The sequence below is a fragment of the Zalophus californianus genome, chromosome 6, assembly GCF_009762305.2.
Source record: "Zalophus californianus isolate mZalCal1 chromosome 6, mZalCal1.pri.v2, whole genome shotgun sequence".
Taxonomy (NCBI): domain Eukaryota; kingdom Metazoa; phylum Chordata; class Mammalia; order Carnivora; family Otariidae; genus Zalophus; species Zalophus californianus.
Window position 1 is genome coordinate 33,588,887 of NC_045600.1, and position 16,995 is coordinate 33,605,881.

The 16,995-nt window shown below is 37.1% G+C and overlaps 1 protein-coding gene across 11 annotated transcripts in view; it reads right to left on the reverse strand.

Moving 5' to 3' along the window:
• The window catches only part of GPHN (gephyrin), a 624,840-nt gene that overhangs the window by 142,549 nt on the left and 465,296 nt on the right, over nucleotides 1-16,995 (reverse strand). The window lies entirely within an intron of this gene.

The window sequence follows — 16,995 nt, forward strand, 5'->3', positions numbered from 1 at the left end:
CCTTTTTTTAACATATAATGTTATTATTTGTTTCAGAGATACAGGTCTGTGATTCATCAGTCTTACACAATTCACAGTGCTCACCATAGCACATACCCTCCCCAATATCTATCACCCAGCCACCCCATCCCTGCCACCCCCACCACTCCAGCAACCCTCAGTTTGTTTCCTGAGATTAAGAATTCCTCATATCAGTGAGATCATACGATACATGTCTTTCTCTGACTGACTTATTTCGCTAGCATAATACTCTCTAGTTCCATCCACGTCATTGCAAATGACAACATTTTTTTTTAAAGATTTTATTTATTTATTTGAGAGAGAGAGAATGAGAGATAGAGAGCACGAGAGGGAGGAGGGTCAGAAGGAGAAGCAGACGCCCTGCTGAGCAGGGAGCCCGATGTGGGACTCGATCCCGGGACTCCAGGATCATGACCTGAGCCGAAGGCAGTCGCTTAACCAACTGAGCCACCCAGGCGCCCACCAAGATTTTTTTTTTTTACGGCTGCATAATATTCCACTGTGTGTGTGTGTGTGTGTGTGTGTGTGTGTGTGTGTGTGTGTGTGTGTGTGTATCACATCTTCTTTATCCATGCATCTGTTGATGGACAGTTTGGCTCTTCCCATAGTTTGGCTATTGTGGACATTGCTGCTATAAACACTGGGGTGCACATACCCCTTCAGATCATTACATTTGTATCTTTGGGGTAAATACCCAGTAGTGGAATTGCTGGGTCATAGGGTAGCTCTATTTTCAACTTTCTGAGGAACCTCCATACTGTTTTCCAGAGTGGCTGCACCAGCTTGCATTCCTCCCAACAGTGTAGGAGGGTTCCCCTTTCTCCGCATCCTTGCCAACATCTGTCATTCCCTGACTTGTTAATTTTAGCCATTCTGACGGGTGTGAGGTGGTATCTCATTGAGGTTTTGATTTGGATTTCCCTGATGCCGAGCGATGTTGAGCACTCTTTCATGTGTCTGTTGGCCATTTGGATGTCTTCTTTGGAAAAATGTCTCTTCATGTATTCTGCCTATTTCTTGATTGTATTATTTGTTCTTTGGGTGTTGAGTTTGGTAAATTCTTTATAGATTTTGGATACTAGCCCTTTATCTGATATGTCATTTGCAAATATCTTCTCCCATTCTGTCGGTTGTCTTTTGGTTTTGTTGACTGTTTCCTTTGCTGTGCAAAAGCTTTTTATCTTGATGAAGTCCCAATAGCTCATTTTTGCCCTTGCTTCCCTTGCCTTTGGTGATATTTCTAGGAAGAAGTTGCTGTGGCTGAGGTTGAAGAGGTTGCTGCCTGTGCTCTCCCCTCTAGGATTTTGATGGATTCCCGTCTCACATTTAGGTTTGAAAGACCCATTAACTCTTAAATAGCATCAAAGATAGGTACATACGAAGACCTTTTAAAGCCTCACCCTCAAATCCTTACACTGGAGGTGGCTTGAGTACTGCTGTGGTACAGAGGCCTTTCCCAGGGAGTGAGGCATGCTATGGCCACAGGGCTTGGTCTCCACACTTCTTGTTGTGGGGGACTGGCCTACTGCAGGGCTGGGAAGTGGCCTGGCCTGCCTGGCCCTAGGGTCTGGCTGGAAAAGTAGGAGGAAGGGCAGCTGTGAGGTGAGGGGTACCTGGTTTCTGGCACAGCAAATCATACTAGTTCCAAGTTTCACAGTAATATGCTGGTTTCATCTCTGAGGCACGAAAATGCAAAAGACATCTGTGTAATAAAAATTCCTCCAGAGATGAAATATACAGATTACTTTGTGACTGAGAGTGGAATCTCTACCAGATACTTACATGTCATAGCCTACTTCATTGTGAAAATGTACAAATATCTAAAATATAAATGTGAGCCTCACATTAACATCTAAAGGAAGACAGATTGGAAGACTTAATATTGTTAAGATGGCAATACTACCCAAAGCAATCTAGATTCATGGTTACACCTCTCAAAATCCTGATGGCTTTTTTCCTTTTTTTTTTTCAGAAATGGAAAAGCCAAACCTCAAATTCATATGGAATAGCCTTTAAGAGTTAAAAAACAATATTGAAAAAGAACAAAGTTGGAGGACTCTCACTTCCCAATTTCAAAAGTTACTATAAAACTACAGTAATCAAAACAGTATAGTAACTAGTATAAGGATCAAAATATAGATCAATGGAATAGAACTGAGAATCCAGAAATGAATCAACATATTTATAGTAAATTGGTGGTTGCACAACACTGTAAGTGTACTAAATACCAATGAATTATTTACTTTAAAATGCTTTATGTGAATTTCACCTCAATTAAAAAAGATTGAAAGAAAAGGACACTGATGACTGGCTCTGTGTGGACTTTGGCAGCCATAGTAATTCATTTTGTTTCAGAAGCCAGAGAAACCTATTAATTAGAGAAATTATATACCCTGTATTCCTAGGATAGTTAGTTTAGATATCATCTGAAACATTACCTGAAGACTTCATTCTTAGAATAGAAGATATGTCATATCTGACTCTAGTGGAATTTGAGTAAGAATGAAGTGAAATGAACTGCTTTAGACATCTCGGATTGGAATGACTTGCTTCTCTGAAAAATATAACTCCTTATCTCTGCCTAGTTGTTTAGGTTGTTGTTAACACAACCCTTTCTACTCTCTGGGTATGCACACTGATGCCTGAAGATTATAGCTAAATGAGCTACCAAAAATCAATGTGTTGAAATCACAATTTTAACATGTCTTTATTCCTGGAGATCCCTGCAGGATTTCCTGGAGTTAGCACTGGCCCTTTGTTCAACTTGAGCTTTGCTCGGGTTTTAATTGATTTTGCATATATGCAAATGTTATTCTGTAGAATAAGGCCAAAATTAAAAAGAAAACACCCCCCCACACACATAATCCTTACCTTGCTGCGTGCACCAATCCTAAACTATCTTATCATGATTTTACCCAATTCTAATCAAACTGCCACGATGAAAAACTCAACTTAAACCTAGCTTCAAAATATCATAAACACCTCAATGTTGAACTCATACTGATATGCTAACAAGACTTTGTTAAGGCAGGGCTCTCCTCTAATATGAAAACTTATTTGTGGGGAGCCAGCATTCAACAGTCATAGAGGCCGTAGGGAGACCCAGTCAAGACTGACTTCCTTCTCAACAAAGCCCAAGACCCTTGATTTGATAACAGCAAGCTTCTCTGAAGACCTCTGAGTTTCCTGCTTTGGGGAATGGGAGTATCTCTAATTACCACAATGAAATAAGTCTCACATTAGCTTGAACTCTTGCCTTTTCTTTGAACTCTCCAACTGCTAAGTTTATTTTGTCTCCTAAGAATAAAAAAGGTTTTTTTGGACCTCTTTGATAATCGGATCAGATATGAAAAAGCTTTTAACCTTGGTGGAAATGTATCTTATTCCCAACAACATTACTATCTGTCTTGTCTATTCTTATCTTTTTTTTTTTTTTTGTTATACCTCTGTAAAGGGACAATTCATGTGGAAAAAGATGGACATAGGCACCAATAAATCTATTTTGCAAACGGGCCTCAGGAATGGAGAGGGTCAGGTTTCTTCTTGAAGTGGTGTCCTCTGGATAAACTTTGCCCTGGGTCAACATCTGAGAATTTTCCTTCTTCTTGTTTTGTTAGTGACAGTCTGGCTATTGGAGAAAGCTCTCCTTCAAACCTTTCCATGTTCTGGAACTCTAAATATGTCAATTTGTAGTGTGACAACCCAGCCATTGGGTTGGGAAGTCTGACGCGTGAGGTGCCCAAATAACACTCTTGGCTGGCCTATTCACAGGTTCTCAAGTTTGTCTTAGTCTAAATCTAAATCTATCTCCCTTCCAGACCAGATTCCTACTTCTTCCATGTATTTATGCTATAACCCAAATTTGTGCACTTATCTTTAATTTCACCAAGGATAATTACAGTGGCACTCTGGGGAACTTTCGATTTAAACAAAATTGTTTGAGAGGCACTATAGGACAAAAAAGGAACAAAATTCTAAACATCCAATGGGCTGGATTTTTCAGTTATATGAGGAAATATCCAAAAGAAATTCAGATTCCAAAACTGCTTCCAAAAAATTCCTTGGCCAAGGTAAAATAAAAGTGTGAAAAATTTTAAATAATGCCTCTTTAAATCCTCCGAAACCATATCTCGAACTTAGTGGATTTTATCCTACTATTTCTCTTTCTCCATCCTATACTACTCCATTTCCTTCTGCTCCATCTCTCCCTCTGCTCCACTCCTTTTCCCCTTTGGCTGGCCAGAAACTTCTAAAGCTCACTTACCTCTTAAACTTCCTTCAGAACAGAAAAAAAGCTTCCTATGGTTGACTTTAAGACCCATTCTTCCTCTAAACTGAGAGTCTTTAATGATTTTCCAAAGCCTAGAAAGGATAGCACTGGGTATTATATGTAAGCGATGAATCACTAAATTCTACTACTGAAACCAATAGTACACTATATCTTAACTAACTAGAATTTAAATAAAAATTTGAAAAAAGAAAAAAGACAAACCACTAAACCTAAAAAGGACAGAATGAAATTTGCAGAGAAAGAATAATTTTAAGAATATATAATCCAGGGCTTCCATATCTGAAACAATTAGCTCATATGCAGTAGAAGCTTGAGATGCAAAGAATTCCATGGGAAAGGCAGAAAAGGAAGAACCTGAATTGCATAAGAAACCAGAGGGGTTTAGAAAACCTATAAAAGTTGGTCAAGGTCTTTTGGAGGTGTCCTGAGAAAGTAGATTGGGCTCTGATTCAGTCTTACAGCAAAGAAAGGATGAGAACATTGGAGACTTCAGGGAGAGGCTCTTTAACACCTTTAGACAGCACTCAGGAACAGACCTTAAAGCAGATGTGACTCCTAACTCTCTTCTAGTTTTTTTATAAACAGTCTTAAGACAAAAATAGAGGATTTTGAATGTAAGCAAAAAACTAATATGGGAAATAATAACATTGTCAGACTTCTAGCGCCTTGTGAAATATTGAGAGTTTTACAACAACAACAAAATAAGTTGATGGCCTTACAGATAATATAACTAGATGCTCTTATCAGGATCGGTAAATCCTAAAAGAAGGAATCTGTTGATAAAGATACTTATAAATACTATATATAAAAAGGACATTGAAAAAAGAACTACTTTATCTTAGTTAAGAAACTAAAGGAAAAAAAAATGAAGTGAGTTAATGAAGGTGCTCTGAGGGAGAACCGAGTGCCCAATTTTTTGTTCTATCCTTAAATTCCCAGAGAGAAATTTCTCTAAATATTCAAGAACAAGTTTGCAAAAAAATTTTTTTTTACTGATACAGGCATACAAGATCAACCTTAAACTCTACCACTGTTACACAATCTCTCCAATGCAGTAAAAAGTTACTTATTGGTAGGTATCTCTAATAATCCTCTGATAGTTCCATTTATAACCATGCCCCTTAGATATTTAACAGAGGAATATTCTTCCCTCCTCTGTGATAACTGCTAACTTGATAGGAGTGTACTGTATAAGTGAAATTGCTAGATTAAATATTCTCCTGATTGTCTCTTCCTTGAAATCCCTGAGAATTCTCCTATTTGTAATGAGATTATAGCTAATTTGGATATTGATTTACCAGTACCTTTGTGTCTAAATCAACTCCAAATGGAAAATCTCAAGGAAATGCCAGAACTTTTTCATTTTGTGGGCAAAAATTCAACTTATAATATAAGAATTACAGGGGCTGAAAATATTAAGATTCAAATCAGGCACCTAAACCTCTACCCCAAAGTACAAAATACTCTTAAACCAGAAGCTAAAGAAGCACTAAAAAGTTATTAGGTCAAAGTAAACAGAGAAAAGATTCAAGATATGCTGTACTTCTTTTTTTTTTAGATCTATTTATTTGAGAGAGAGAGCGTGTGTATGTGAGAGAGAGAGAGCATAAGCAGGAGGGACAGAGGGAGAGGGAGAGAGAACCCCAAGCAGACTCTGCACTGAGCACAGAGCCCAGTGCAGGGCTGGATCCCATGACCCTGAGATCAGGAACTGAGCTGAAACCAAACGCTGAATGCCCAATTGACTGGGCCACCCAACTGCCCCATGTTGTACTTATTCTTCTAATACTTCTATCCTCCCAACCAAAAAGCCCAGTGGGTGGAGATACAGATTTGTTCAGTACATCAGGCCTATAATAGAACAGTCATATCCCACTTTCATATAGTACCAATCCCCAAAGCTCTTTTATCTTCACTGCCTCCTGAGGCTGCATATTTGACGGTGTAGATTTATGTTGTATTTTCTTTAATGATCCTTTGGGTCAAAATAGTCAATATTTGCCTTCTCCTAAGAAAATCAACAATTTACCTGGATTGTTAAGTTCCAGGGGTTTCCTGAAACACTCTCCTACTGTTCACAAGTCCTCAACCAGGACCTAAAGGACTATATTTCCCTTGGATTCTACTCTTATTCAACATGTGGATAACATTTTGTGTTCCAAAGATGGAGTGAGCTCTCAGACTGTTTCCATCTGTCTACTTAAACTGTTTTAACTCACAAAGAGAATAAAGTTTCCAAAGAGAAGTTACAATTTTGTCTATAAGGTCATTACCTAAAATATGCTTTATCTCAAGGAAGTAAATTCCTGCTCCTGACAGTATGGACTTTACGAAACTTTCCCATGACAGTATCTAAGAGATAATGAAAAGGATTCCTGAGTCTCACAGGCTTATTGCAGGCAGTCAGTTTTCAACTTTTCTGAAATTGCCATGCCAAAATAAGACTTAACCTTAAGTTCTTGGAAACTGAACCTCTTCCTTGGATGCCAAACATGAACAGGGCTTTTGTGAGTTAAAATTAGCTCTTCAATAACTTCCCACCTTATTATCATAAAACTTCATCCCTCGAATATGATTGTTTGCCAGAGGCAAATCTGCCCAGGTGGCAGAACTCAAGTTAGCACAACGGAGGGTTCAGTTAGCTATGGGTAAGAGGGTTAATATATGCACTAAGAGTAGATAAGCTTTGGGGTTACTTCACAATTTTGAATTGCTTTGGAAACAAGGTGGGCTTTGACCTCAGCAGGAATCCCAATTAAGAATGGTTAGCAAGGGACGCCTGGGTGGCTCAGTCAGTTAAGCGGCTGCCTTCGGCTCAGGTCATGATCCCAGGGTCCTGGGATCGAGTCCCACATCGGGCTCCTTGTTCGGCGGGGAGCCTGCTTCTCCCTCTGCCTGCCTCTCCCCCTGCTTGTGTTCTGTCTCTCTCTCTCTGACAAATAAATAAATAAATAAATCTTAAAAAAAAAAGAATGGTTAGCAATTTACAGAACTTTTAAGTGCTCTAATGCTTCTTGAGGAAGTGGCTATTATAAAATAGGAGCTCAACAAAGGGAGATAATATAGAGGCTAAAGGAAATCCTTTGTTAATCATGCCAGACCAACAGCCTTCACTAAGATTATAGCCATAGAATACCCCAAGGACCAAGTCTTCGGTTTAAAAGCCTCTATTACAGAATGCCAACAATCAGCTCCAGAGTCAGAAAAGAGGTACTGGGAGAATTCTGAATGTAAATTGACTATTAGTTATTTAGTAGCATTGAAAGACCTGAAATGTAATCTTGTAAAAATTTTACATGAAATTACCCACCAGTGAAAGAACAAATTTGCCAATGTACATAATTAATATTGATAGGAAAGCTTTACTATATTTCATCTGTCACCAACATAATCCTGGTAAAAACTAAGGGTGGAACATGGACAAATGCCCAAACCTCAGGGCCCCCTTAAAGACCTTCAAATGGATCATATAACACTACTCTCTATAGTGGGTTTTGTATATGTCTTGGTCATTCTTTGCTCGTTCTTGGGATGTTTGAAGGCTTTTCTGTCAAGAAAACGCTAACAGTAGCAAAATTTTCTTGATTTTGTGTACCCATCCTGGGGAATACTGACCTCTCTAGTAATGGAGGCATCCATTTTACTGGGCCTATTATTAAAGAGTTTTGTAAAGCCCTGCCACTTAGTAAAATACGTATCGCCAGTCTCACCCCCGATCTTTAGGAAAGGTAGAGAGAACAAACATAATTTTGAAAATTAAGTTAGTTAAATTCTTAAGAGACTGTTGAACTTCCATGGTCTAAGGTATTATCTTCAATGCCAATGAGATCAAGTCTTTCTGGGGTTCATCAGGTCTCCCCCCATGAACTAGTAACAAGCCAGTCCATACATCTAGGAATATCATACCTTTGATTCTAAATTCCACAGGTGCAAGCAGATAGAGCAAAATATTGCATGGGATTATTCCTGCTATCTACCAAGTCTTATAAATAGGTATGAGCTGTCTTTCCTCAATACCCTTCTAAACAACCATTGCATGACCTAAAACCCAGGGACATGGTCTTTTTTCTAAGAGACATCAGGGAACGGCAGCTCTGAGGCCCACTGGAAAGGACCTTATCAGGTACTATCAGCAATGAGCACAGCAATAGAACCCCAAAGATTTGATCCCTGTACTCATGTCTTGAAGAGGAATAATACATTCTTGAGTTTATGGAAGATCTTAAGCTGGGGTGTTTTTAGGAACCCTGTAGAAGCAGACAGTTCTCTGAAAGAGACTCTTCTACCCAAAACCTTTGACCACATGAAATGCAGAGACCTTCTACCCAAGATCCATAGAACAAGACAACTGATTGCCAGGCTTTAATGTGTGTTCTTTGGTTCTTTATTTTCGTTGTTGTTCCCACCCACCTCTAACTTCCCCTCCTCAGTTTAAGGATTCTCTTAACTGTGTCATCTATATTGCCCTATTCTTAATATTGCTCTTTACTTCCTTAATCATTCATTGGTATGTGTCTAGTACCCAGCTATTATTTACTTGTGAACTAGCTAAAGCATACAACCAAACTGGTTTTATATACATTTTTCTTTGATAGCCATCCAGATATTTTTGGTTCCACATCCTTGTAATGAATCAGTTGCTTTCTTGGGTAACTGGATTCAGCTATTAGGTGACTTTTTCAGATGACAAACTATATAATAGATTAGACAGATGGAAATCCAAAACTCCCTGTAGATCATACCTAGATGAGAAGGTTCTCAGGGATTTTTTGGTGGGAACTAGCTTTTGTAACCAAACTTTAACAGAAATAGAACTTGCAAAAGAACTAGGAAACAATGATGTATTATTTGGATGCTGCCTCACTTTTATACAGCTTACAAGTAAGGCACTATATATAAATCTCTTTTGTTTTAGATCTACAAATAATCTCAATACTTTACATTTTATTATTGGCACCAATTTACTCATGACTAGTGGCTCCAAAATGTTATAACATATTTGCTAAGCACAGAGGGGTATATTGACTAAAATTAGATCATTGGGTACTCCCCAATGACTGGTACTGCATTTGTGGTACAAAAGCTTGCTGGCTACCTGCAAACTGGACAGGAAGGTACTATCTTGGTAGGTTGATGGCTGCCTTCAGTAAAGTCCCCATCATCATCCACAGTCCATTTTAGCCCATCTGTCTCTTTTCTCAGAAAAAAAGACTGTTGGATAACTTAATTTTTAAAAAAGTAGGAAAAATGGGTTTTGATTTAAGAGTCAAAATCCAGTGAAGCACTGGATGTTATAAGCAAACAATGAATCCTGGAACACTACATCAAAAACTAATGAGGTACTGTATGGTGACTAACATAAACATGATAAAAAATAAGTTAAAAAAATAAAAACTCATAACTACAAAAAACAAAAAAGAGTCAAAATCCTCCATACTGTTTATTCATAGTGGCTGTACCAATCCTACCAACAGTACACATGGTTCCCTTTTCTCCACATCCTCTCTAGCATTTGTTATGTCTTATCTTTTTGATGATGACCATTCTAACAGGCATGAGGTGATATCTCATTGTGGTCTTGAATATTTTTCCTTAAGGTTACTAAATGTTGAGTGCCTTTTCATGTACCTGTTGGCCATTTGTACATCTTCTTTGGAAAAATGTTTATTCAGGTCCTCTGTCCACTTTAAAAACTGGATTATTATTGTTACTTTTGTATTGAGTTGCATGAGTTCTTCATATATTCTGGATATTAACCCCTTATGAGATACATGTTTTCATTTTTTCCCCATTCCATATTTGTCTTTTCATTTTCTTGATAGTTTCTTTTGCTGTGCAGAACATTTTTAGTTTGATGTCCCATTTAAATTTTTTTTTTTTATTTTGTTGCTTATCCTTAGGTGGCATATCCTAAAAAAATCATTGCCAAGACCCATGTAAAGGAGCCTTTTTCCTATGTTTTTCTCTTGGAGTTTCATGGTTTCAGGTCTTACATTTAAGTCTTTAATCCATTTTGAGTTAATTTTTGTAAGTGCTTTAAGACAGGTGTCAATTTTCATTCTTTTTCACATATTATTCAATTTTCTCAGCACCATTTATCTCAAAAGACTATCTTTTCTCCATCGAGTATTCTTAACTCCCTTGTCAAATATTAATGGACTACATATACATGGGTTTATTTTTGGGTGCTTGTTTCTGTTTCACTGGTCTATGTGTCTGTTTTAATGTCAGTACCACACTGTTTTGATTACCATAGCTTTCTAATACAGCTGGAAATCAGAAAGTGATGCCTCCCTCTTTGTTCTTCTTTCTCAGGATAGCTTTGGCTATTTGGGGTCTTTTGTGGTTCCATATACATTTTAGGATTTTTTTTTCTACTCTAAAAAATTCCACTACATCTGTGTCTTTGGGATAAATACCCAGTAGTACAATTGCTGGGTCATAGGGTAGCTCTATTTTTAATTTTTTGAGGAACCTCCACGCTGTTTTCCAAAGTGGCTGTACCAACTTGCATTCCCACCAACAGTGTAAGATGGCTCCCCTTTCTCCACAACCTCTCCAACATTTGTTGTTTCTTGCCTTGTCAATTTTTGCCATTCTAACTGGTGTAAGGTGGTATCTCAATGTGGTTTTGATTTGAATTTCCTGATGGCTAATGATGATGAACATTTTTTCACGTGTCTGTTAGCCATTTGTATGTCTTCTTTGGAGAAGTGTCTGTTCATGTCTTCTGCCCATTTTTTGACTTGATTATTTGTTTTTTGGGAATTTACCCCAAAGACACAGATGTAGTGAAAAGAAGGGCCATATGCACCCCAATGTTCATAGCAGCAATGTCCTCAATAGCCAAACTGTGGAAAGAGCTAAGATGCCCTTCAGCCATCAGAAAGGATGAATACCCAACTTTTACATCAACATGGATGGGAATGGAGGAGATTATGCTAAGTGAAATAAGTCAAGCAGAGAAAGTCAATTATCATATGGTTTCACTTATTCATGGAACATAAGGAATAGCATGAAGGACATTAGGAGAAGGAAGGGAAAAATAAAGGGGGGGGGAAATCGGAGGGACAGATGAACCATGAGAGACTATGGACTCTGAGAAACAAACTGAGGGTTTTAGGGGAGAGGGGGTGGGGGTATGGCTTAGCCTGGTGATGGGTATTAAGAAGGGCACGTACTGCATAGAGCACTGGGTGTTATATGAAAACAGTGAATCGTGGATCACTACATCAAAAATTGATGTATTGTATGGTGACTAACACAACATAATAAAATCAAATTAAAAAAACAAACAAACACCAGGGGGGAAAAAGTACTCTGTAAAAAATTCCACTGGAATCTTGATAGAGATTGCACTGAATCTATAGATCACTGTAGGTAGTACGGATATTTGATTACTATCAGTTCTTCTACTCCATGACTATGGGATACCCCTTCATTTATTTGTATCTTCCTCAATTTCTTTCAACAATGTATTATAATTTTCAGTATAGAGGTCTTTCACCTCCTTGGTGAAAATTTATTTTGGCTAAATTTATTCCTAAGGTTTTTTTTTTTTTTTTTGATGCTACTATAAATGGGATTATTTTATTTCTTTTTCAGATAATTCACTGTTATTATTTAGAAATGCTACTAAGTTTTGTAAGTTAATTTTGTACCTTAACAACTTTACTGAATTCATTGATTAGTTCTAACAGTTTTTGGTGGAGTCTTTGGGATTTTCTAAATATAAAATCATGTCATCTGCAAATAGAGACAATTTTACTTCTTTTCTAATTCTGATGTTTATTTATTTTTTTTGCCTGATTGCTCTGGTTAGGACTTCCAGTACTATGTTAAATAAGAGTGGTGAGCTGTCTTGTTCCTCATCTTAGAGGAAAAATTTTCAACCTTTTACAACCTGGCCTTGTAAAATGAGTTTGGGAGTATCCCCTTTTCTTCAGTTTTTTGGATGATTTTGAGAAGGATTGGCATTAATTTTTCTTTAAAGGTTTGGTAAAATTTACCAGTGAAACCAACTGGTGCTGGTTTTCTTTGTTGGCAGATTTTTGATAACAGATTCAATCATCAGTCATCCAACAACAACAACAAAATACAGGAAAACTTATGAAGACTGAAACAACTTCTTTAGTAGTTGATTTACTATTGTGATTCCTTAGTGAAGGTCTGTGTTGATTGATTGATCACACCCTCAGATGTCAGGCTGAAGACTGGCCGTAAGGAGAACCTTGATACCTGAAATCATCTATAACCACACAACTTACTCTCTTATTAGCATGACATTACTATTCCATTGTCTTTATTAACATAACTTCACTATTCCAGAAAACCCTCCCTTATAAGACAGAAGTTGTAAATAACTTTATTACTACTCATTCTAGAAACTTCTTAAACAGAAAGTATCAAAAGACAATTTACAGACCAAGACTCTCAGAATCCCTTGCCTTGCTGTGTCCATGATTCCTAGATGATTATATATGATCCTTATTTAATTTTAATTAAGCTCCATATTAAAAGATCTGCTTTAAATCAAACTTCAAAATCTCATAAATATCCTGCATTTGCATTTCCTTTTCTGAGAAAGTTTTAGTTGAGACTATTCTTTATTCTAGTGGTATTTTCCCATATCATATATGATATAAAAATTTATAAGAAATATATATTTGATCACTCAGATAAAATATATTTCTCAGATATATTTGGTCTTCAACCACAGTTCCTAAAAATACCTCAGAGCCTTAAGATGAAATGAGTATCTTATTATTAATTATGGTGACTTTTGGACACCAACCAAGGGCAGGAGACTGACTGCCAGGAGGATCAACCATGTGATTAGAGGGTTGGAACTTTCAGTCCCACCCCTCAACCTCTGGGGAGGGAGAGGGATTGCAGGTTGAATCAGCCAGTTGCCAATGACTTAGTCAATCATGACTATGTAATGAAGTCTCCATTAAAAACCCAAGAAGAAGAACTTTTTGGCCCTTCTTTTATGGAGAGCTTCCACGCTTGGGGAACCAAAATGCTTCCACATGCCACTGAGCAAGGCCCCAAGCTCCAGAAGTGCAGAAGCTCCTTTGTTCCAGTCCCTGCCCTATGTTTCTCTTCATCTGGCTATTGATTTGTATCCTTTATCATATCTTTTAATAAACTGGTAAATGAAAGTGTTTCCCTGAGTTCTGCAGGCCACTCTAGAAAATTAATAGAACCTAAGGAGGAGGTTGCTGGAACCTCTAACCTGTAACTGGTTGGTCAGAAGCACAAGTAACAGCATGGGGCTTGTGACTAGCATCTTAAGTGGAATTATGGAAGGCAGTTTTGTAGGACTGAATCCTTAACCTGTGGACTCAGATGCTATTTCTGGGTAGATAGTATCAGAATTGAGTTGAATTCATGGACATTCTGCTGGTGTCTGAGAATTGTTTGGTGTTGTGCATGGGGGGACACCCCCAAGTCTGAATTGGGCTGGGAACCCTAAAAGATCATGGGAAGAATAAACTCAAGTTTATTATCAACAGGTTGTTTTGATAATTTTTTTGAGGAGCCAAAAGAAAGTTACCTCTTACTTAGAAAAACATTACCAAAGTTAAGTCCTCCTCGGACAATTCTAGATGAACTCCAAGTTCTAAATCTTAAAAGTTAAGTATAACTTTTTTCCTTTCTCTAGGATATGTTGATGCTTTGTTTTGACAAATTTTTATATATGCTAAAAAAGAAGTTGATTACAGGCATAACTTGTTTTATTGCATGTCATTCTTTTGTGCTCTGCAGATACTGTGTTTTTTTTTTAAGCAAATTGAAAGTATATAGCAACTCTGCATCAAGCAAGTCTATTGGCACCATTTTTTCCAACAGCATTTGCTCAGTTCATGTCTCTGTGTTACATTTGGTAATTATTTCAATATTTCAAACTTTTTCATCGTTATTATATTTGTTATGGTGATCTGTGATCGGTGATTACAACTTGCTGAAAGCTCAGAGGATAGTTAGCATTTTTTTTAGCAATAAAGTACTTTTTAATTAAGGTATCTACATTGTTTTTTAGACATAAAGCTATTGCACACTTACTAGACTACAGTACAGTATACACATAACTTTTATATGCACTGGGAAATAAAAAAATACATTTGATTCACTTTATTGTGGTAGTTTGGGACCAAACCTGCAATATCTCTGAGGTATGCTTGTATAATTTTCTTTACCTTGGCTACATTTTGGAAATGTTTTCCTTGAGAATAGGCAATTAAGTATATAAATGAAAAAATGATTAAAGTACAAGGGACGGGATGGGTATACAAGAAGAATTAGCTATAGTTACCTTGCCTAGGGGGATTTCAGAAAACATGTCACGGAGGAGCTCACACTTGAACTGAGTCTTGAAGGATAACTGAGAATTTTCTAGCTCAACATCACTCATCATCAGGGAAATACAAATCAAAACTACTATGAAATATCACTTCACACCTGTTGGAATGGTTAAAATTAACAACACAAGAAACAACAGTGAGGATACGGAGAAAGGGGAACCCTCTTTCACTGTTGGTGGGAATACAAACTGGTGCAGCCACTCTGGAAAACAGTATGGAGGTTCCTCAAAAAGTTAAAAATAGAACTACCCTATGATCCAGTAATTGCCCTACTAGGTATTTAATCAAAGGATACAAGAATACTGATTCAAAGGGACACATGCACCCCGATGTTTATAGCATTATCTACAATAGCCAAATTATGGAAAGAGCCCAAATGTACATCGACTGATGAATGGATAAAGAAGATGTGGTATATATATACAATGGAATATTACTCAGACACCAAAAAAGAATGAAATCTTGCCTCTACAATGACATGGATGGAGCTAGAGTGTATTATGCTAAGTGAAACAAGTTAGTCAGAGAAAGACTGTTATCACTGATCTCACTCATATGTGGAATTTAAGAAACAAAACAGACGAACATAGGAGAAGGAGGGGGGAGTGAGAGAGGCAAGCCATAAGAAACTCTTAAGTAGAGAGAACAAACTGAGGGTTGATGGAGGGGAGTTTGGTGGGGTAGAGCCTAAATGGGTGATGGGTATTAAGGAGGGCACTTATTGTGATGAGCACTGGGTGTTATATGTAAGCGATAAATCACTAAATTCTACTCCTGAAACCAGTATTACCTTATATGTTAACTAACTAGAAATTAAATAAGAACTTGAAAGAAACATACAACCAAACAAAAACGGTGTATGTACACATACATGTATAAAATAGATATGCACAGAAAAAAAGATCTGTGGCAGCACAGACCAAACTGAAAATAGTGGCTGCCTATAGTGGAAAGAGTGATATTGTGGGATGAGCAGATAAAGAGGAAATTTATACTTTGTCTCTATATTTCTGTATTATTTGGCTCCTCTATAAGAATTTGTTTATGCATCATTATAAAATAAAACATGTTTGAAATGGAAAAAAAAAGAATTTTCTAGGAAAACAAGGGGAATGGATAATTCATGCAGTGGGGGAAAGGGTCCAAAAGAATAAAGGCAGAACATAGCACTGAGAGAATGAGGAACTGTTAATAGGATCTACATGACTGCAACATTAATAGTTCATGGCAAAGGAAGAAACTAAGGGTGATTAAAGTAGACTAAGCAATGAGATATTGAAGTTAAGAAGTTCAGAGTTAGAACAGCTCATGGTGATGAAAGAATCTTGGGTGTGGCTAGTGGCATGAGTATGAAAGTTACTAAAGTGGGGTTGAGAGGAAAGACCTTAAACTTAGAGAGAGGCTACGAAGTTGGATGGGCTCTCTACATGGATCTAAATGGCTATACGGACCATGTACGTGACTATTTCACCATAAGAAAACATGATCAGGGAAACCTGGACAACTGTGATGTCCATCCAAAGTGGTTAATAGTCTACAAGCCAGTAAGAACATAACTGAAATGAAAGTTCTAATAACACAAAGATCCATGATAAAGGTGTAAGAGAATTCAAAGAAATCTGTTGTCAGTAATAAATTATTTTTGTTCCTAATCATCATAATCACTATCAATGATCCATCATCATCTCAGGATCAACAATAAATGGAAATCATACAGTAATCATCACAAAATGTTATTTTTAAAGTTCACTTATCTGTATTGTTTTATTTTAGTGAATATTCTATCATTACTCCCCTGACGCAGGTTTCTCAACCTCAGGTCTTATTAAGGGATTACAGAACGTTATGTCTCTTGTATTGAAGAGTCTCCCTCAGATTCACATGTCTGTCAAATATTGTGGAAACCTACAGTTGTATAGTTAAACATGTTGTTTGAATTAATTTTTATACAACTCTAACATAAAGGTCCTGGGCAAACAATTGCCGTATGCTTGCCTACCAACTCAAGGGTTTCAAACTAACATAACAGATTCACAACACAGAAATAGGAAAAACTTACAGTAAAGAAAATAAAATAAAACAGAAATTTTTATCTATTTGAAGTTCTCCAATTACTTTTGTTATTGTTAAACAATAGAGACATTCTATTGGAAATATAAATCATTCTGTTTACTAAAATTCTCAGTGGTGTAAGTATCCAATAGACCCATTTAGTTATGGTCCACCTGTATTTCTTCTCTTGATAAAGATCAGGGAGAAGACAGGGTGATATCATTAATTTTAAGTGACAGAAAACAATACTAATTTATTAGTATT